The 23,662-nt window shown below is 38.0% G+C and overlaps 2 pseudogenes; both read right to left on the bottom strand.

The window, feature by feature from the left end:
• Positions 1–487: 487 nt before the first annotated feature.
• On the bottom strand, positions 488–6,365 carry LOC133233016 (olfactory receptor 5AL1-like; annotated as a pseudogene).
• A 9,142-nt stretch (positions 6,366–15,507) lies between these two features.
• LOC133231532 (olfactory receptor 8J3-like) lies at positions 15,508–16,428 on the bottom strand (annotated as a pseudogene).
• Positions 16,429–23,662: the final 7,234 nt, after the last annotated feature.

Genomic DNA, 23,662 nt, shown 5'->3' with positions numbered 1-23,662 from the left:
CTGAATGCAAGAAGAGGAGTGTTAGGAAGATTATTCAGTGTTAAAATAATAATAAAAAAATATTGCTATTAAACTTTGCCTTATTTTCCAGATTATGTATGCAGCAAATTTGAAATATAAGATATCAAATGTTGATCTTTCTTAGTATGACCCATATGAGAAAGAATTCAGATAAAGTCATTATGCCTGATGTTCCATTTCTTTAATTTTAAAGATGTCTTTTCAAACAGGTTAAGATATCTCTATCTGTTTCTGTCTCTGTCTTTCCTTGTTTGTCTGTCTCTTTTTCCTTTTAAAATTTAACACCTCTAAATTTACAAAATGCCTTTCACGTGTAAATCACCAAGAATGAAACAGTGGGTAAGACATATTGAATAAATATGAACACTGACAGTGAGGAATTTGACCCTATCATTTATCAGCATTTTGACTCTAGATAAGCCACAACTCCAAGTCCTCTGATTCCTCCCTGTCCTTGATTTTTCAGTTATTTGATAGCCAAATGGAACTTTTCTATAATTCTCTTCAGTGCATTCTTTACTTCCTGATTTCTCAAGCTATAAATCAATGGGTTTAACATGGGAATCACTACCACACAGAATACTGAAGCAAATTTATCTGTATTCAGAGAATGGCTAGAAATGGGCAGGAGGTACATAAAAATGACTGTTGCATAAAATATGGTGATGAAGGTGAAATGAGAAACACAAATAGAAAGGCTTCTTGGCTCCCTTCAGAAGAACGGATCCTAAGAATGGCAAAGAGGATGAAGATATGAGAAATGATCACCATCAGTAGAGAGCAAAGAGTGTTGAACCCAGCAATGGTTAACAGCATCAGCTCTTTAACGTGAGTGTCAGAGTAAGCCAGTGCAGCCAAGGGAACATCATCACAGTAGAAGTGGTTGACTCTATTGGAACCACAGAAAGATAAGAGGAATGTTGCGACTATCTGTGCAAGACTCACAACGACTCCATAAATATATGTGCTAGCAGTGACCTGATTGAAGAGTTTTTTAGGCATGAGGATGGCATAAAGGGTTGCAAATGGCAACATACCTGTCATAGGCCATGACTGAGAGCAAATACTGTTCACAAACTACAAATGTGATGAAGCAACACATCTGAATGGCACATTCATAAAATGTTATACTTTTAACTTCACACAGAAAATTCACCAAGGTGTTTGGGGTGACAGATGAAGTAAAAGAAAACTCAATAAAAGCCAGATGGCTGAGGAAAAAAAAAACAAACAAACATGGGTGTGTTAAGCTGCAGGCTGACCTGTACTAGTACAATCAAACCAAGATTACCAAGGACACTAGCTAAATAGATTCCTAGAAATACACCAAAGAGAATGGCTTGAAGTTCTGAATTATCTGTGAGTCCCAAGAGGATAAACTCAGACACTACAGAGTAATGGGCTTTTGCTATAGTAGAGATTTGATTTTTTTTTTAAACAATAAAATCCCCTAGAGCACACAGTCTGAGTATTCTTGTCTCCCTTAGAGATAAACAAGCAGATGTTGGGAACTGATTCTGATCCTCCCTGATCTTATGTTGGACACATTCAGAGGAGACTCTCCATGGAAATTCTGGTTTCAGAATGAAGTGATTTTTTTCTCTGCAGAATTTCCAAAGTATGGAACTCTGTGGGGTTTGGAAGATAGAAATATGACATTTTATTTAATATCTAGCATAATTGAATAATTTCTTATCTATTTTTAATAAAAGAAAATAAATACAGAGTTACTTGAGCACAATTTATTTTAATTATTGAAATATTTTAAGAAACAAAAAACCTATATATAGAAAACTATAAAACACTGGTGAAAGAAATCAAAGAGGACACTAATAGATGGAGAAATATACCCATTTGTGGATCAGAAGAATCAATATAGTGAAAATGAGTATACTACACAAAGCAATCTATATATTCAATGCAATCCCTATAAGCTACCAACAGTATTTTTCACAGAACTAGAACAAATAATTTCACAATTTGTGTGGAAATACAAAAAAAAAAAAAAAAAAAACCTTGAATAAGTAAAGAAATCTGGAGGAAGAAGAACGGAACTGGAGGAATCAACCAGCTTGACTTCAGGGTCTACTACAAAGCCACAGTCATCAAGACAGTCAGTATGGTACTGGCACAAAGACAGGAAAATAGATCAAAGGAACAAAATAGAAAGCCCAAAGATAAGTCCATGCACCTATGGACACATTATCTTCGACAAAGGAGGCAAGAATATACAATGGAGAAAAGACAATCTCCACTTGTTAAAACAAGTGGTGCTGAGAAAACTGGTCAACCACTTGTAAAAGAATGCAACTAGAACACTTTCTAACACCACACACAAAAATAAACTCAAAATACATTAAAGATTTAAAGACCAGAAACTACAAAACTCCTAGAGGAGAACATAGGCAAAACACTCTCCGACATAAATCACAGCAGGATCCTCTATGACCCACCTTCGACAATATTGGAAATAAAACCAAAAATAAACAATGGGACCTAATTAAAATTAAAAGCTTCTGCACAACAAAAGAAACTATAAGCAAGGTGAAAAGACAGCCTTCATAATGGGATAAAATAATAGCAAATGAAGCAACTGACAAAGAATTAATCTCAAAAATATACAAGCAACTCCTTCGGCTAAATTCCAGAAAAATAAGTGAAGTGAAGTGAAGTCGCTCAGTCATGTCTGACGCTTTGCGACCCCATGGACGGTAGCCTACCAGGCTCTGCCATCCATGAGATTTTCCAGGCAAGAATATTTGTGTGGGCTGTCATTTCCTTCTCCAAGAAAAATAAATGACCCAATAAAAAATGGGCCAAAGAACTAAACAGACATTTCTCCAAAGAAGACATACACATGGCTAACAAACACATGAAAAGATGCTCAACATCACTCATTATCTGAGAAATGCAACTCAAACCCACAATGAAGTACCATTTCACGCCAGTCAGAATGGCTGCTATCCAAAAGTCTACAAGGAATAAATTCTGGAGAGGGTGGGGAGAAAAGGGAACCCTCTTACACTGTTGGTGGGAATGTAAACTAGTACAGCCACTATGGAGAACAGTGTGGTGATTCCTTAAAACACTGGGAATAGAACTGCCGTATGACCCAGCAATCCCACTGCTGGGCATACACACTGAGGAAACCAGAATTGAAAAAAAAAATGTGTACCCCAGTGTTCATCACAGCACTGTTTATAACAGCGAGGACATGGAAGCAACCTAGATGTCCATCAGCAGATGAATAGATAAGAAAGCTGTGGTACATATACACAATGGAATATTGCTCAGCCATTGAAAAGAATACATTTGAATCAGTTCTAAGGAGGTGGATGAAACTGGACCCTGTTATACACAGTGAAGTAAGCCAGAAAGAAAAACACCAATATAGTATACTAATGCATATAAAATTAGAAATGGACATGGAAAAACAGACTGGTTCCAAATAGGAAAAGGAGGATGTCAAGGCTGTATACCGTCACCCTGCTTATTTAACTTCTATGCAGAGTACATCATGACAAATCCTGGGCTGGAAGAAGAACAAGCTGGAATCAAGATTGCCGGAAGAGATATCAATAACCTCAGATAAGCAGATGACACCACCCATATATCATAAAGTGAAGAGGAACTAAAAAACCTCTTGATGAAAGTGAAAGATAAGAGTGAAAGAGTTGGCTTAAAGCTCAACATTCAGAAAAAGAAGATCATGGCATCTTGTCCCATCACTACATGGGAAATAGATGTAGAAACAGTGGAAACAGTGTCAGATTTTATTTTGGGGGGCTCCAAAATCACTGCAGATGGTGACTGCAGCCATGAAATTAAAAGACACTTACCCATTGGAAGGAAAGTTATGACCAACCTAGATAGCATATTCAAAAGCAGAGACATTACTTTGCCAACAAAGGTCTGTCTAGTAAAGGCTATGGTTTTTCCAGTAGTCATGTATGGATGTGAGAATTGGACTGTGAAGAAAGCTGCATGCTGAAGAATTGATGCTTTTGAACTGTGGTGTTGGAGAAGACTCTTGAGAGTCCCTTGGACTGCAAAGAGATCCAACCAATTCATTCTAAAGGAGGTCAGCCCTGGGATTTCTTTGGAAGGAGTGATGCTATAGTTGAAACTCCAATACTTTTGCCACATCATGTGAAGAGTTGACTCATTGGAAAAGACTGATGCTGGGAGGGATTGGGGGCAGGCAAGAAAGGGGATGGCAGAGGATGAGATGGATGGATGGCACTCAATGGATGTGAGTCTGAGTGAACTCTGGGAGTTGGTGATGGACAGGGAGGCCTGGCGTGCTGCGATTCTTGGGGTCGCAGTCGGACACAACTGAGTGACTGAGCTGAACTGAACTGAACGCATATATATGGACTTTAGAAAGATGGTAATGATAACTGTGTATGTGAGACAGCAAAAGAGACAAAGATGTATAGAACAGTCTTTTGAAATCTGTGGGAGAGGGTGAGGGTGGGATGATTTGAGAGAATGACATTGAAGCATGTATAATATCATATGTGAAACCAATCCCCAGTCCAGGTTCAGTGCATGATATAGGATGCTTGGGGCTGGTGCACTGGGATGATTCAGAGGGATGGTATTGGGACGGAGGTGGGAGGGTGTTCAGGATGGGGAACACGTGTACACCCATGGTGGATTCATGCTGATGTATGGCAAAATCAATATAATATTGTAAAATAATTAGCTTCCAATTAAAATAAATAAATTTATATTAAAATAAATAAATAAGTTATGTCCATTAAATACTTTAAACAAACATACTATGTCTTTGAAAATTTTAATTAACAGAAAACAATAAATTAAAAAAATAATTTCAGTCGGTCATCCACCTGCTGCAGATGGGGCAGGTGTGGAGCTCTAAACGAAAGACATGAGGCCTAAGACTGAAATGAGATTGTTTTGAGGTCATCTGATTTCTGACTAGAAGGTGTGTGATCACCTCGTCCTGAAACCACTGCAGACAGAATAGTTTGCAATTTTTTTTGGTGATGGCATGTTCAGAATCTTGGATCCCTAAGTTGAATATGTTGGAAATATTTAGGAACTCTGGAAATTGTTGTTTTTTTATATATAATGACTTACTAGGTGAATCAATAGATTTAATAAAACATATAGAAAAGAATAATTTCAGAAGGGGTAATATGAAAGGTAATCTTATATTCTGACCATCTCTATACCAACTGTTCAGGATGATTTTTATTTTATTTTATTCTCTTACTATGATATCTAGTTTTTGTTCAATTACTATGTAATATTTGGGAATTAAAGGGAGAAAAGCCCTTAGAAACATAGTCCTGCTTTTTTCTGAAAAATGAATGGAATGATTAAAAATATATTTAAATGATTCAGAAAACATATTTATCAAATGGCTCCTAACATTTAAATGTTAAACAGGAGAAGAAAAAAATCAAGATAATTTTGTAGAAGTAAAAACTGTTTTCTGGCTTATTAAAAGAAACAGCTTGTGATGATCTTCATTTGAGCAGATATGTTTGATTTTTTTTTTTTTTTTTTTTTACTACTTCATCTCAGGTCATCTTTCCATCAACCCTATCGACTGGTGATAAGCTATCCTCTTCATTTTCAGATTTGGGAGCTGAGAGTGAGAGCTTAAACCCTCTTCCTGTTTCATGATTAGCGTGGGATGAAGCAAAATAGCTCATGAACTAGTTCTGGACTCCATGATCTCAATTCATAGTTTATAGAAATGAATTCTTTTTGTAGAGGTAAGAATTTCGCCATTAATCAGAAAATTTTTGAAAGGCGATATCTAAGTCTGTCCACCTTAAGTGCTTGAAATAATACCTTTCCTGCAGTATGTGGAAATGAGTAAATTTTAGCTCTTAAAATGGGCTTCTCATGTGGCAGTGCAGTAACAAAGAATCTTCCTACCAATACAGGAGATGTGGGAGACAAGGGTTGGATCCCTGGGTAGGAAGATTCCATGGAGGAGGAAATGGCAAACCACTCCAGTATTCTTGCCTGGAAAGCCCATGGACAGAGGAGCCTGGCTGGCTACAGTCCATGAGTCAGACACGACTGAGCACAGACACATGGTTTTTCATTCCATTAGTATTAATAGTATTCATATTTAGGCTTGTTCTCAAAAGAAAAGATGGTGCAATCCCATTATACCCATGATTGTAGGTTATTCTTTTTTCAATATTTTGAGGTCTTTTTTCCATTGCCTTATTGACTGTGATCTCAGATCATTACCTTTCTTGGCTCTTAATTTTTCTAGTACTTATAGTTTTCTGATGTGTTGGAGTCTGTGTAGCTCTTGCTCTGACGTTACCAAACTCACCAATATCTTCAGTCATTTTAGTTTCCTGTCTTTAAACTGAAACTTGGATCATCCTTGAAAATGCATTTCTTTCCAGGTTTCTTCAAGCTATTCCATTTGAAACTCTCCATATATGTTAAATCTGGCAGGTGAAATAAGGCATTGTTTATGTTGAAGCATTCTTTTCTGTCATTGCTGTGTCTTGCATTTAAGTACACTCCCTGACGCTTAGAGGTTTATCCCCATATTCACTGTCATCACATATGGATCCAGGTCGCTCCCTTTTATCCAATGAAGGCTCTGGTATTGATGCCATCATGTTTATCGTCCACAAATTTGCCATCAGTGTCATGAACACCACTTATTTCGTACCTTGGCTTCTTAGGTTCTTGATCTTGGAATCTGCGACCCCACTGTTTATCCACTTGAGCGTTCTACTCCCGAGAATCCATTTTGAAGCTTGTTTTAGGTAACAATTGATAAAAGAGTAGCTATCCAAAATAAAAAACTTGTCTTATGACCACAACTTTCTGAACTTTGCTTTCACATCAATTATGACACTACAACCTTTTATGTATCCACCCAATCACTTTACCCTAAGTATCCTTTATGTACTGCCACCTCCTTTACTTAACATAGGAAAAGGAGTACATCAAGGCTGTATATTGTCACTCTGCTTATTTAACTTCTATGCAGAGTACATCATGACAAATGCTGGGCTAGAAGAAGCACAAGCTGAAATCAAGATTGCCAGCAGAAATATCAATAACCTTAGATATGCAGATGACACCACCCTTATGGCAGAAAGTGAAGAGGAACTAAAGAGCCTCTTGATGAAAGTGAAAGAGGAGAGTGAAATAGTTGGCTTAAAACTCAACATCCAGAAAACGAAGATCATGGCATCTGGTCCTATGACTACATTGGAAATAGGGGGGGAAACAGTGTCAGACTTTATCTTTTTGGGCTCCAAAATCACAGCAGATGGTGACTCCAGCCATGAAATTAAAAGACGCTTACTGTTGGAAGAAAAGTTATGACCAACCTAGATAGCATATTGAAAAGCAGAGACATTACTTTGCCAACAAAGGTCTGTCTAGTCAAGGCTATGATTTTTCCTGTGGTCATGTATGGATGTAAGAGTTGGACTGTGAAGAAAGCTGAGCGCCGAAGAATTGATGCTTTGGAACTGCAGTGTTGGAGAACATTCTTGAGAGTCCCTTGGACTGCAAGGAGATCCAACCAGTCCATTCTAGAGGAGATCATCCCTGGATATTCTTTGGAAGGAATGATGCTATAGCTGAAACTCCAGTACTTTGACCACCTCACGTGAAGAGTTGACTCATTGGAAAGACTCTGATGCTGGGAGGGATTGGAGGCAGGAGGAAAAGGGGACGACAGAGGATGAGATGGCTGGATGGCATCACCGACTCAGTAGACGTGAGTTCGAGTGAACTCCGGGAGATGGTGATGGACAGGGAGGCCTGGCATGCTGCGATTCATGGGATCACAAAGAGTTGGACAAAACTGAGTGACTGAACTGAACTGACTGAACCCTAAACAGCTTAGACTCTGTGATCAATTGCCACAATGACTATTCACAACATACAAATTTCTCTTTCTAATATACAAACTTATATTTTGGTTCCCAAGCTGTTTTGTTCATCCCATATATTCATCCTCTACTAATTTATTCGATCTTCCCCCTCAGTTTAAAAACAAGATGCATGTTGAAATCATTACCAATGACCTGTGACTTATTTTCCTTTTCCTCCATCCATCAACCCCTCTCCTCTTCATTCTTTCAGTACTAAATATCCTGGAAAGTTATTTGCTTCATCTTTAGCAATTATATATCAACTTGTATTCTGAATTTGTTCTCACCATAATTGTAATACAATTACTCATTCCACGTTCACCAACAATCTCCTTATTCCCATAGGCAATGGAGACTTCTTTTATGTTGTCTATGTAGCCCCAGATATCATTGACATTAATTTTCATGAAAACCATTGTTTTATTTTGGTTTGGTTTGGTTTGCAAGTCATCAGAATCAACATTCTGTCCACATTCACACTTCTTGGTGGTTCCACTCCCTGTGTTTATGTTTTAATTAAAGCATTACTTTACATTTCGTTCCTAAGCCATCTTGTGTCATTTTTTGCACACTCTTTTGGAGCTCCCATCAAATGTTCTGGGGATGGTTCTCACTTTTGTGTTGCAAAAGTCTAAATTTCTAGGCCAGATTTCTCCTCTGATCTCCAGGTATATACTCAAGAGATTCCCAGAAAAATTCACTTACATATTCCCAAAGTAACTAAATATAACATGCTCAAAAGAGATTTCAGAAATTCAAAAACTATCCTATATTTTTATTTTTATTTTTGCAATTTAAATTTACTTATTTTATTTGGAGGCTAATTACTTTAGAATATTGTATTGGTTCTGCCACACATCAACATGAATCCACCACAGGTGTACACGTGTTCCCCATCCTGAACCTCCATACCACCTCCCTTCCCATACCATCCCTCCGGGTTGTCCCAGTGCACCAGTCCCAAGGATCCTGTATCAAAACTGGACTGGTGATTCATTTCTTAAATGATATTATATATGTTTCCATCCCATTCCTCCAAATCATCCCACCCTCTCCCTCTCCCACAGAGTCCAAAAGACTGTTCTATATATCTGTGTCTCTTTGCTGTCTCACATACAGGGTTATCGTTCAGTTCAGATCAGTTCAGTCGCTCAGTCGTGTCCGACTCTTTGCGACCCCATGAATCACAGCACACCAGGCATCTCTGTCCATCACCAGCTCCCGGAGCTCACTCAGACTCACATCCATCGATCAGTGGTGCCATCCAGCCATCTCATCCTCTGTCGTCCCCTTCTCCTCCTACCCCCAGTCCCTCCCAGCATCAGAGTCTTTTCCAATGAGTTAACTCTTCACATAAGGTGGACAAAGTAATGGAGTTTCAGCTTTAGCATCATTCCTTCCAAAGAAACCACAGGGCTTATCTCTTTCAGAATGGACTGGTTGGATCTCCTTGCAGTCCAAGGGACTCTAAAGAGTCTTCTCCAACACTACAGTTCAAAAGCATCAATTCTTTGGCGCTCAGCTTTCTTCACAGTCCAACTATCACATTCATACATGACCACTGGAAAAACCATAGGCTTGATTAGATGGACCTTTGTTGGCAAAGTAATGTCTCTGCTTTTGAATATGCTATCTAGGTTAGTCATAACTTTCCTTCTAAGGAGTAAGCATCTTTTAATTTCATGGCTACAATCACCATCTGCAGTGATTTTGGAGCCCCCCAAAAATAAAGTCTGACACTGTTTCCACTGTTTTCCCATCTATTTCCCATGAAGTGATGGGACCAGATGCCATGATCGAGTTTTCTGAATGTTGAGCTTTAAGCCAACTGTTTCACTCTCCACTTTCACTTTCATCAAGAGGCTTTTTAGTTCTCCTTCAATTTCTGCCATAAGGGTTGTGTCATCTTCATGTCTCAGGTTATCGATATTTCTGCTGGCAATCTTGATTTCAGCTTGTGCTTCTTCCAGCCCAGCGTTTGTCATGATGTACTGTGCATAGAAGTTAAATAAGCAGGGTGACAATATACAGCCATGACGTACTCCTTTTCCTATTTGGAAACAGTCTGTTGTTCCATATCCAGTTTTAACTGTTCCTTCCTGACCTGCATATAAGTTTCTCAAAAGGCAGGTCAGGTGCTCTGGTATTCGCATCTCTTTCAGGATTTTCCACAGTTTATTGTGATCCACACAGTCGAAGGCTTTGTCATAGTCAATAAAGCAGAAATAGATGCTTTTTTGTTTTTTTGTTTGTTTGTTTTTTCTGGAACTCTCTTGCTTTTTCCATGATCCAGTGGATGTTGACAATTTGATCTCTGGTTCCTCTGCCTTTTCTAAAACCAGCTTGAACTTCTGGAAGTTCACACTTCACATATTGCTGAAGCCTGGCTTGGAGAGTTTTGAGCATTACTTTACTAGTGTGTGAGATGAGTGCAATTGTTCGGTAGTTTGAGCATTCTTTGGCATTGCCTTTATTTGATATTGGAATGAAAACTGACCTTTTCCAGTCCTGTGGCCACTGCTGAGTTTTCCAAATTTGCTGGCATATTGAGTGCAGCACTTTCACAGGATCATCTTTCAGGATTTGGAATAGCTCCACTGGAATTCCATCACCTCCACTAGCTTTGTTCATAGTGATACTTTCTAAGGCCCACTTGACTTCACATTCCAGGCTGTCTGGCTCTAGGTGAGTTATCATACCATCGTGATTATCTTAGTCTTGAAGATATTTTTTGTACAGTTCTTCTGTGGTTATCGTTACCATCTTTCTAAATTCCATATATATGTGTCACTATACTGTATTGGTGTTTTTGTTTCTGGCTTACCTCATGCTGTATGATAAGCTCCAGTTTCATCCACCTCAGTAGAACTTATTCAAATGTATTCTTTTTAATGGCTGAGTAATACTCCATTGTGTATATGTACCAGAGCTTTCTCATCCATTCATCTGCTGATGGACATCTAGGTTGCTTCCATGTCCTGGCTTTTATAAACAGTGCTGTGATGAACACTGGGGTATACATGTCTCTTTCAATTCTGGTTTCCTTAGTGTGTATGCCCAGCAGTGGGATTTCTGGGTCATTAGGCAGTTCTATTTCCAGTTTTTTTAAGGAATCACCACACTGTTCTCCATAGTGGCTGTACTAGTTTGCATTCCCACCAACAGTATAAGAGGGTTCCCTTTTCTCCACACCCTCTCCAGCATTTATTGCTTGTAGACTTTTGGATCACAGCCATTCTGACTGGCGTGAAATGGTATCTCATTGTGGTTTTGATTTGCATTTCTCTAATAATGAGTGATGTTGAGCATCTTTTCATGTGTTTGTTAGCCATGTGTATGTCTTCTTTGGAGAAATGTCTATTTAGTTCTTTGGCCCATTTTTTGATTGGGTCGTTTATTTTTCTGGAATTGAGCTTCAGGAGTTACTTGTATATTTTTGAGATTAGTTCTTTGTCAGTTGCTTTATTTGCTATTATTTTCTCCCATTCTGAAGGCTCTTTTCACCTTGCTTATAGTTTCCCTTGTTGTGCAGAAGCCTTCCTATATTTTTCATCTGCTTTGAAGCATGCATTTTCTAACTCAGTGAGCGGTGTCTTATTACAGCCAGTTACGCAGGCACAAAGTCAAGAAAATACATTTCTTATATCTTTCTAAACTCCACTGATAAAAATTAGATATTGAACACACTAATTATTTAACCTATTTTTTTTTCAAACCTGTCTACTTGTAATTTAGGCCTCTATCACAACTTTCTGTATTATTGTCCGCACATTTATCTTAGCCAGCCTTTCTCTGTTCATTGTAATAGAGTGTACTTTTTAACATGCAAATCATAGCTTACTATTTCCTCTTTACATAGGATATATTCCAAAAGGTTGGCTAACTTAACTTTGAAAAGCAACCCCTTCTTTTCAGACTTGTCTCACTTTTTGTGACATTTTTTATGTAATTTCCAGTGTTAAGCCATTATGCATACTATCAGTTTTTCAGATATGATCATGAATTTTGTACATAGTTGAAGCAGAAACTCTTCCTTCTGTCTTTGCAATCTAGTTGGCTTTATCATTCTATGTATCCATCAGATGTCAGGTGAAGTTTCAATTCTTCCTAGAGGTGTTTCATTACTTCTCATGTGTTATGTCTAACAATTCATTTACCTATTAATTATTTTTTAAATAATCTAAATTTCATTTTTTTGAAAAAAAAAAAAAAAAACAAAACAGATAGTTATTTTCCATCTCCCCCAAACCTTGTAGGAGCTAGCACTTTTAGAAACTCCAAATATACAAGTAGGATAATTGAACAAATAAATACAAGTTTTGTGTTACTTTAAAACCTTTCATCCTGGAATGTGAAGTCAAGTGGGCCATAGGAAGCATTCTATGAACAAAGCTAGTGGAGGTGATGGGATTCTGATAGAACTATTTCAAATCCTGAAAGATGATGCTGTTAAAGTGTTGCACTCAATATGCCAGTAAATTTGGAAAACTCAGCAGTGGCCACAGGACTGGAAAAGGTCAATTTTCATTCCAATCCCAAGGAACGGCAATGCCAAAGGATGCTCAAACTACTGCAGAATTGCACTCATCTCACACACTAGTAAAGTAATGCTCAAAATTCTTCAAGCCAGGCTTCAGCAATACATGAAGTGTGAACTTCCAGATGTTCAAGCTGGTTTTAGAAAAGGCAGAGGAACCAGAGATCAAGTTGCCAAGATCCGCTGGATCATGAAAAACCAAGAAAGTTCCAGAAAAACATCTATTTCTGCTTTATTGATTATGCCAAAGCCTTTACTGTGTGGATCACAATCAACTGTGGACAATTCTTCAAGAGATGAGATTATCAGACCACCTGACCTACCTCTTGAGAAATGTGTATGCAGGTCAGGAAACAACAGTTAGAACAGGACATGGAACAACAGACTGATTCCAAATAGGAAAAGGAGTACATCAAGGCTGTATATTGTCACCCTGCTTATTTAACTTCTATGCAGAGTACATCATGACAAACGCTGGGCTGGAAGAAGCACAAGCTGCAATCAAGATTGCTGGGAGAAATATCAATAACCTCAGATATGCAGATGACACTGCCATTATGGCAGAAAGCTAAGAACTAAATAACCTCTTGATGAAAGTGAAAGAGGAGAGTGAAAAAGTTGGCTTAAAGCTCAACATTCAGAAAACTAACATCATGGCATCTGGTCCCATCACTTAATGGGAAATAGATGGGGAAACAGTGGAAACAGTGTCAGGGTTTATTTTGGGGGGCTCGAAAATCACTGCAGTTGGTGATTGCAGCCATGAAATTAAAAGATGCTTACTCCTTGGCAGGAAAGTTATGACCGACCTAGATAACATATTGAAAAGCAGAGACATTACTTTGTTAACAAAGTTCTGTCTAGTAAAGGGTATGGTTTTTCCAGTGGTCATGTATTGATGTGAGAGTTTGACTATTAAGAAAATTGACCACAGAAAAATTGATGCCTTTGAACTGTAGGGTTGGAGAAACTCTTGAGAGTCTCTTGTACTGCAAGGAGATCCAAGCACTCCATCCTAAAGGATCAGTCCTGGGTGTTTATTGGTAAGACTGATGTTGAAGCTGAAACTCCAGTACTTTGGCCACCTGATGCAAAGAGCTGACTCATTTGAAAAGACCCTGATGCTGGGAAAGTTTGAGGGCAGGAGGAGAAAGGGACAACAGAGGATAAGATGGTTGGATAGCATTACCAACTCAATGACATGGGTTTGGGTGGATTCTGGGAGTTGGTGATGGACAGGGAAGCCTGGCGTGCTGCAGTTCATGGGGTTGCAAAGAGTTGGACATGACTGAGCGACTGAACTGAACTGAATAAATCTAGTATAAACACTCCTATATAACTGTATGTGTGCATATATGTGGGGCTTCTCAAGGGTAAAGAATCTGCCTGCCAATGAATGAGACATAAGAGATGAGATGCAGTTTCCATCCCTGATTTGGAAGATCCTCTGGATGAAGGCATGGCAACCTACTCCAGTATTCTTCCCTGGTGAATTCCATGGACAGAGGAGTCCATAGTGTCAAAAAGAGTCGGGTGCAACCAAAGTGACTTAGCATCCATGTGCATAGATATATTAATTTCCCTAGTAATAGGTATATGACGGAAATTGTTGGAACACAAATAATTATATATTTAACTTTATAACAAACTGCAGAGTTCTAAACTAACTCTTGCATTTTCATTACCTAAAACCATGCATGAGAATTCATACTTTACATACATACTTGCCAATATTTGAAGTAAAAAAAAGTATTAATTGAAACTGGAATCAAAATAATCTCCTTGTGCATTTGATTTTCATTTACTTGATGATTAATAATACTGAACACTTTTCTATACACTTGTTGTTCATTCATATATCTCCATCTAAAATGTCTAAATTTTGTTCATTTCAATTGAGATATTTCTTTTCATTGACCTTTATAATGTTTTGTGTGTGATAGATAAAATTACTTTTTCAAATTTTATTTGAGAAGTTTTATATTTTATTTTTCTGTTTAGCACTTTGACCCATGAACTTGCAGTTTTACAAAGAAGAGTTTTGATACCACAGAAGAGGGCAGAACACTCTCTTCCAGCAAAGAGTTTCATGTGTACAAAACAGATTGGGATGAAGTAGATGAAGTGGGTAGGAGAGGACATAACACTGAAAAAATCCCAACCTTAGGTACACATACTAGCACTGAAGACTGAGAAGAAAGCATAAGGACACAGAATCACTTTCTGTTGTCACTTCAAGGATTACACTAATTTTCTTGAAAACATTGATGTTCAGGGGAAATGGAGTCTATGTTGGACACGGGGACATCATACTGTGAACATTTCTAAATATTGTTATAATCTTACGAGAGTTGATTATATTTATTCTTTTCCTTTTAGAAAAAAATAACAAAGTTTGTGTCAAACTACAAACTCTGTCTCACAGATGGTTACATAAATATTTCTTTATACTTTTAGCCTTGTCTGGGATTTCTGGGTGGCTCAGTGGTAAAGAATCCATCTGCAGGAGACACAGGAGACGTGGGTTTTATCCCTGGGTCAGGAAGATCTTCTGGAGGAAGAAATGGCAACCCATTTGAATATTCTTGCCTGGAAAATTCAACAGACAGAGGAGTGGGCTACAATCCATGGGGTCTCAAAGTGTCATACATGACTAAGCACATGCGTGCACACGTGCACACACACACACACAAAACCTTTCCTGGGATACTAAAATCTTCACACCTACGTGCCTTGAGACCAGTGAATTGCACAGATTTTGTGGAGATAATATGGATCTGACTTTCACTATCTGTTTTTCCAATTTGTTCCCAAAATTTCTGTGGCTGTTGTCTCAATTTTTTCACTTTTTAGATTAGAAAAAAAGGGCTTGTATTAAAGATTTTTGTTTGAAAGATGTGGACTAGGACTTTTTCTCAAAACAAAAATTGTACAATGGGAAAATAACCCATTCATTTAGCTTCTAATGTTGTTCATACTATATGCCACACAATGGCAGCCTGTCTTCACCATCTCTTCAGTGACCTATAGAGCTTTAACATTGCATCACTAATTTGTCAGAAATTTCCTCAAGGCAGCCTTCAAGTCCTTGTTCCTCAAGCTGTAGATCATGGGACTCAGCATGGGGATCACCAGTGTATAAAATACGGAGGCCATTTTATCGGTATCCAGTGAATGGTTATTTCGAGGCTGTAAATACATGAAAAGCAGAGTTTCATAGAAGACTAACACAGCTGTCATATGTGAAGCACATGTGGAGAAGGCTCTTTTCCTTCCTTCTGATGAATGTATCCTTAGAATGGACAACATGATGTTGAAATAAGATACAACTACAGTTATGGAAAGCATCAAGTTTGTAGATGCAGATATGACTACTACTGTCTCTGGTAATTAAGTATCAGAGCAAGACAATGTTAACAGGGGGGGCAGTATCACATTAAAATGATTGATTATTTGGGAAGAAAAATAAGACACAGAAAATACACAACATGAAACTGCAACCGCTGTGAAAAAGCTGTAAAAGTATGTGAGGGAAATGAAAAGAAGGCAGGTCCACCGAGATACAACCATCTTGTAGATCAGGGGGTTACAAATGGCTGCATAGTGGTCATAGGCCATCACAGCTAACATGAAAATTTCAGCTACAATGAAAACCAAGAACCCTCCTAGTTAGGTGGCACATTCCTAGAAGGAGGTGGTATGCTTTTTTACTAAAATTTTGATCAGCATTTTAGGGGCAATGACAGTTGAATTGCCAAGACTGACGATAGCCAATTGCCTGAGGAAGAAATACATGGAGATCTGAAGTTGGGAGTCCACACTGGTGAAGGTGATTATGCTTAGGTTCCCTGTCACGGTCAGTCCATAGATGACCAGGAAGACAAAGAAGAGTGGGATCTGGAGGTCTGGATATTCTGAGACTCCTGTGAGAATAAATTCACTGACTCCAGTGAAATTTCCATTAGCCATGTATGAGTTTGGAAAGTCATCTATATGGAAGAAAAAGAGACTTGGTTAGAAATTAAGGAATTATTTTCTAGGACTGTCAATAGATGGCAAAAGCATCCCTTGAATGAGATTTCCTCGAAGAATTTATTGAACTCATGTTTCTAGGTCTATTAAATCAAATTTGAAATCGTCTATTAAAGAGAATATTCAAGTGTGGCAAATTAAATAAATTATCCAACATTATGAATATTTTGAAGATCTAATGCATTGAATTTTATTGTTATGGATATCTTATTAGTTTGAAAATATTTAAAGCCATGATTCATATCATGGCATCATATTGATATCTTCTTCACTGAGTGTGAAAAACTCCTGAGTAACTGCATGCTTCCAAATAATTCAATGTTCTTTGTGATCTCTAATTTGAAACTATTTGCTTCTTCTCAATAAAGCATGATCTAGTCATTTTAAAATATTGTTTAGTTGCTAAATCATGTCCAACTCTTTTTTTGTGACCCCATGAACTGTAGACTGTCAGGCTCCTCTGTCCCTGCAATTTTCCAGGCAAGATTACTAGAGTAGGTTGCTATGTCCTCCTCCAGAGGATCTTCCTGACCCACAGATCAAACCAGGTGGATTCTTCACCACTGTACCACTGATCCAATCACTATTCTGCTCTCTTTTTTTTTATCCCATCCTTGTATTAACATTTATTTATTTTTTAAATTTTATTTTATTTTTAAACTTTACATAATTGTATTAGTTTTGCCAAATATCAAAATGAATCTGCCACAGGTATACATGTGCTCCCCATCCTGTACCCTCCTCCCTCCTCCCTCCCCATACCATCCCTCTGGGTCGTCCCAGTGTACTGGCCCCATGCATCAAGTATCGTGTATCAAACCTGGACTGGCATCTCATTTCATACATGATATTTTACATGTTTCAATGCCATTCTCCCAAATCTTCCCACCCTCTCCCTCTCCCACAGAGTCCATAAGACTGTTCCATACATCAGTGTCTCTTTTGCTGTCTCGTACACAGGGTTATTGTTATCATCTTTCTAAATTCTATATATATGCGTTAGTATACTGTATTGGTGTTTTTCCTTCTGGCTTACTTCACTCTGTATAATAGGCTCCAGTTTCATCCACCTCATTAGAACTGATTCAAATTAATTCTTTTTAATGGCTGAGTAATACTCCATTGTGTATATGTACCACAGCTTTCTTATCCATTCATCTGCTGATGGACATCTAGGTTGCTTCCATGTCCTGGCTATTAGAAACAGTGCTGCAATGAACACTGGGGTAAACGTGTCTCTTTCCCTTCTGGTTTCCTCAGTGTGTATGCCCAGCAGTGGGATTGCTGGATCATAAGGCAGTTCTATTTCCAGTTTTTTAAGGAATCTTCACACTGTTCTCCATAGTGGCTGTACTAGTTTGCATTCCCACCAACAGTGTAAGAGGGTTCCCTTTTCTCCACACCCTCTCCAACAATTATTATTTGTAGACTGTTGGATCGCAGCCATTCTGACTGGTGTGAAATGGTACCTCATAATGGTCTTGATTTGCATTTCTCTAATAAAGAGTGATGTTGAGCATCTTTTCATGTGTTTGTTAGCCATCTGTATGTCTTCTTTGGAGAAATGTCTATTTAGTTCTTTGGCCCATTTTTTGATTGGGTCATTTATTTTTCTGGAATTGAGCTGTAGGAGTTGCTTGTATATTTTTGAGATTAGTTGTTTGTCAGTTGCTTCATTTGCTATTATTTTCTCCCATTCTGAAGGCTGTCTTTTCACCTTGCTGATAGTTTTCTTTGATGTGCAGAAGCTTTTCAGGTTAATTAGGTCCCATTTGTTTATTTTTGCTTTTATTTCCGATATTCTGGGAGGTGGGTCATAGAGGATCCTGCTATGATGTATGTCAGAGAGTGTTTTGCCTATGTTCTCCTCCAGGAGTTTTATAGTTTCTGATCTTATGTTTAGATCTTTAATCCATTTTGAGTTTATTTTTGTGTATGGTGTTAGAAAGTGGTCTAGTTTCATTCTTTTACAAGTGGTTGACCAGATTTCCCAGCACCACTTGTTAAAGAGATTGTCTTTAATCCATTGTATATTCTTGCCTCCTTTGTCAAAGATAAGGTGTCCATATGTGCATGGATTTATCTCTGGGCTTTCTATTTTGTTCCATTGATCTATATTTCTGTCTTTGTGCCAGTACCATACTGTCTTGATAACTGTGGCTTTGTAGTAGAGCCTGAAGTCAGGTAGGTTGATTCCTCCAGTTCCATTCTTCTTTCTCAAGATCACTTTGGCTATTCGACGTTTTTTGTATTTCCATACAAATTGTGAAATTATTTGTTCTAACTCTGTGAAGAATACTGTTGGTAGCTTGATAGGGATTGCATTGAATCTATAAATTGCTTTGGGTAGTATACTCATTTTCACTATATTGATTCTTCCAATCCATGAATATGGTATATTTCTCCATCTATTAGTGTCCTCTTTGATTTCTTTCACCAGTGTTTTATAGTTTTCTATATATAGGTCTTTAGTTTCTTTAGGTAGATATATTAACATTTATTCAATGTAGACTGAAATTGTGAATTCTGTCATTTTTACACTTCTGATCATTTTTTTTTTTACTTTACAATATTGTATTGGTTCTGATAATTTTTATTACTGTAATAATGCTAAACATTTTATTTTCATAAGGTTTCTCTGAAAATTACATTGCATATAGTTGCCAAAGAATCAGCATGGAATTATAATATTTTCCTAGAAATATCTGCTTTTGAAGGATGGCTTCCTGTTACTAACTAAGCCAATTATAGTCCCTTCTCAATTTTAATTGATCTCAGTAATGGTCTATTGCCTTAACTACTCTATCACAGTTTCTTATATGAAACGGCAAGCATTTAGATTTAGAGAATAACACTATTTCATCATTTAATATAAGATCTACCCTTTAACAAAAAGTTAACTATGAATATGTATAAAATAATAATAATAATAATAAAATGGACAGGATGATACTTTGGGGAATGGTGGATATGTTTACAGCCTATGTTTTTGGTAACTCTATCACTAATATATACTTATATTCAAATTCATCAAATTGTATACATTAACCATGTACTGCTCTTTTATGTCAATCATAACCCAGTAAAGTTATTTTTTAAAAACATGTGTATCATAAGTGCCTGACCAGTAAAAGACCAGAGTTATTGACATCTTTTCTCCTAGAGAAGATTAAAAAATATTCTGCAATGAAATAACAAATGAAGCAGTGATATAAAAGTAATTGAAGAAATAAGGCAGTAATAACACCACGCAGTTTTGAGTATTTGATATTCATAGTTTCTGACTCCAAATCATTCTTCCTCTTAATTAGTTTGAGTCATTCTAGACGGCTGAGCGTCCAAGAATTGACACTTTCAAACTGTGGTGCTGGAGAAGACTTGTAAGAGTTCCTTGGACAGCAAGGAGATCAAACCAGTCAATCTTAAAAGAAATCAACTCTGAATATTTATTGGAAGGGCTGATGACGAAGCTCCAATACTTTGGCCCCCTGATGCAAACAGCTGACTCATTGGTAAATAACCTGATGCTAGAAAGATTGAGGGAAGGAGGAAGAAGGTGTGACAGAGGTTGAGATGGTTGGATGGCATCACTGACTCCATGGACCTGAGTTTAAGCAAATTCTGAGAGATAGTGAAGGAGAGGGAAGTCTGGCATGCTGCAGTTCATGAGGTCACAAAGAACTGGACACAACTTAGTGACTGAACAACAACAATATAATCTTATATGTTTCCTACTTGTTCCAAGAGATATTAAAGTTTCAGTTACTTTATTTGCCCCTTACCTCTGAACCTACTATTTCAATAATTAGAAATAAACAAAGGGCTAGAATAAAACACATAAACAAGATAACTGTAGATTATTGTAAGTACCATAAGTAAATTACGCAAAAATGATGTATCAAGATAACCTAGGAGAGTTACTTCTTAGATGTTGTTAAGAGACGTCCTTTCTGAAGGTGAAATTTCAACTAAAACCTAAAGAATGTGAAGTAATCAAGTACTGAATAAATCACAGGAAGAATATTCCAGGATTCCAGGAACCTTTAGGAAATAGATTCAGGATTATAAGAAAGAGTGTATTTCCTAAAGATGCTGTCCTGAGATAGAAAATAGATAGAAAATAGATGGAAAAAAGATAGAAAACCTTTTTTTGTGTGTGTTTTCCTTTTTTTGTTTCATGGGAACTTAATAGAGGCTAGTGTTTCCTTTAAGCCCAGAGTGACTGAATAATAGTATTAGTAAAATCAGATAATGTAGGTCCCAATAAATATTTGGATTTTTTTCTAAGTAAATTGTAAAACACTGATAGAATTTGGGGTAAGTGGCTAACAAGGTCAGCTATACATTTATTTAAAAAAAAAAGATTAATCTTGCAGTTACAAAGATAATGAATTATATGATTGGAAAGGACTAGAAATTACATGTTGGAAGGAGATAGAAAATATATGTGGGAACAGAGTAGAAAATCGAAGAAGGCTGTAAAATTTTAACAATGAGCTAGGCAGTGTTATGGGATTTCTGGCAGAGGATAATGAGCAAAAGTAGAAAAATTGAAAATAGAGAGAAGAGGTAAATTTGACAATTGGAAGAAGAAAAAAAAGATAATATCTGTGACATAATTTGTGTTACATTAGGAACAGGAAAGGGATTTGATTTAGATCATACCTGAATGGTCTAGTGGTATTTCATACTTTCTTCAATTTAAGTCTGAATTTGGCAATAAGGATTTCATGATCTGAGCCACAGTCAGCTCCTGGTCTTGTTTTTACAGACTGTATAGAGCTTCTCCATCTTTGGCTGCAAAGAATATAATCAATCTAATTTTGGTGTTGGCCATCTGGTGATGTCCATGTGTAGAGTCTTGTGTTGTTGGAAGAGGGAGTTTGCTATGACCAGTGTGTTCTCTTGGCAAAACTCTATTAGCCTTTGCCCTGCTTCATTTTGTACTCCAGGGCCAAATTTGCCTGTTACTCCAGGTGTTTCTTCACTTCCTACTTTTGCATTCCAGTCCCATATAATGAAAAGGACATATTTTGGAGATGTTAGTTATAAAAGCTCTTGTAGGTCTTCATAGAATGCACAGACTTGGATTACCTTGATTTTGAATGGTTAGCCTTAGAAATGAACAGAGACCATTCTGTCGTTTTTGAGATCGCATCCAAGTACTGCATTTCAGACTCTTTTGTTGACGATGATGGCTACTCCATTTTTTCTAATGCATTCTTGCCCACAGTAGTAGATATAATGGTCATCTGAGTTAAATTCCCCCATTTCAGTCCATTTTACTTCACTCATTCCTAAAATGTTGACATTCACTCTTGCCATCTCCTGTTTGACCACTTCCAACTTGCCTTGATTAATGGACCTAACATTCCAGGTTCCTATGCAATATTGCTCTTTACAGCATGAGGCTTTGCTTCCTTCACCAGTCAAATTCACAACTGGATATTGTTTTTGCTTTGGCTCCAGTCTCTTCATTCTTTCTGGAGTTATTTCTCCACTGATCTCCAGTAGCATATTGGTCACCTACCACCTTGAGGAGTTCATCTTTCAGTGTCCTATCTTTTGCCTTTTCATACTGTTCATGGGGTTCTCAAGGCAAGAATACTAAAGCAGTCTGTCATTCCCTTCTTCAGTGGACCACATTTTGTCAGAACTCTCCACTATGACCCATCCATCTTTGATGGCCTTATAGGGCATGGCTCATAGTTTCATTAAGTTAGCCTAGGCTGTGGCCCATGTGATTAAATTGGTTAGTTTTCTGTGATTGTGGTTTTCAGTCTGTCTTCCCTCTGATGGAGAAGGATAAGAGGCTTATGGAAGCTTCCTGATGGTATAGAATGACTGAGGGGGAAACTGGGTCTTGTTCTGATGGGTGGGGCCATGCTCAGTCAATCTTTAATCCAATGTTCTGTTGGTGAGTAGAGCTGTGTTCCCTCACTGCTATTTATCTGGGGCCAAACTGTGGTGCAGGTAATGAATATAATGGTGACCTCCTTCAAGAGATCCCATGCACACACTGCTACACTCAGTGCCCCCAACCCTGCAGCTGGACACCACCGACCCAAGCCTCTGCTGGAGACTCCTGGACACCCACAGGCAAGTCTTGGTCAGTCCCTTGCTGGGTCATTTCTCCTTTCTCCTGGGTCCTGGTGAACAAGGTTCTGTTTGTGCCCACCAAGAGTCTTTTTCCCAGTCCTGTATAAGATCTGGCAGCTCTCTGATAGGGTTACTGGCAACCTCCTCTAGAGGGCTTATGGCATACCCAAGTCTGCTTCACCAAGATTCCCTGTCCCTGTGGCAGTCCACTGCTGACCTGTACCTTCACAGGAGACGTTCATACACAGTTCTGTCTCAGTCTCTGTGGGGTCTCTGGGTCCTTGTACACACATGGTTTGTTTTAGCCCTCTGAGAGTCTCTGGAGGGAATGGGGTTTGATTCAAAGCATGAACTCACCCCTCCTACAATCTTGCTGGAGTTTCTCTAACCTTGGATGTGGGGTATGTCCTCCCGGCTGCTCCATGCCATGTAGCCGCCACTTCAGTGCTGCAGCTGGAAAGTTCAACAGTATCTGAACCATGTACTTCCAGATGTTCAAGCTGGTTTTAGTAAAGACAGAAACCAGAGATCAAATTGCCAACATTCCCTGGATCATCGAAAAAGCAAGAGAGTTCCAGAAAAACATCTAGTTCTGCTTTATTGACTATGCCAAAGCCTTTTACTGTGTGGGTCACAACAAAGTGTGGAAAATTATTCAAGAGATTCAAATACCAGACCGCCTGATCAGCCACTTGAGAAATCTGTATGAAGGTCAGAAAGAAACAGTTAGAACTAGACATGGAACAACAGACTGGTTCCAAATAGGAAAAGGAGTATGTCAAGGCTGTATATTCTCACCCTGCTTATTTAACTTATTTACAGAGTACATCATGAGAAACGCTGGGATGGAGGAAGCACAAGCTGGAACAAAGATTGCTGGGAGAAATATCAATGACCTCGTATATGCAGATGACACCACCCTTATGGCAGAAAGTGAAGAAGAACTAAAGAGCCTCTTGATAAAGTGAAAGAAGAGAGTGAAAAACTCGGGCTTAAAGCTCAACATTCAGAAAACTAAGATCATGGCATCTGGTCCCATCACTTCATGGCAAATAGATTGGGAAACAGTAGA

The sequence above is a fragment of the Bos javanicus genome, chromosome 19 (genome assembly GCF_032452875.1).
Source record: "Bos javanicus breed banteng chromosome 19, ARS-OSU_banteng_1.0, whole genome shotgun sequence".
In the NCBI taxonomy this organism is placed as follows: Eukaryota; Metazoa; Chordata; class Mammalia; order Artiodactyla; family Bovidae; genus Bos; species Bos javanicus.
This window is presented reverse-complemented; position numbering and strand designations above follow the sequence as displayed.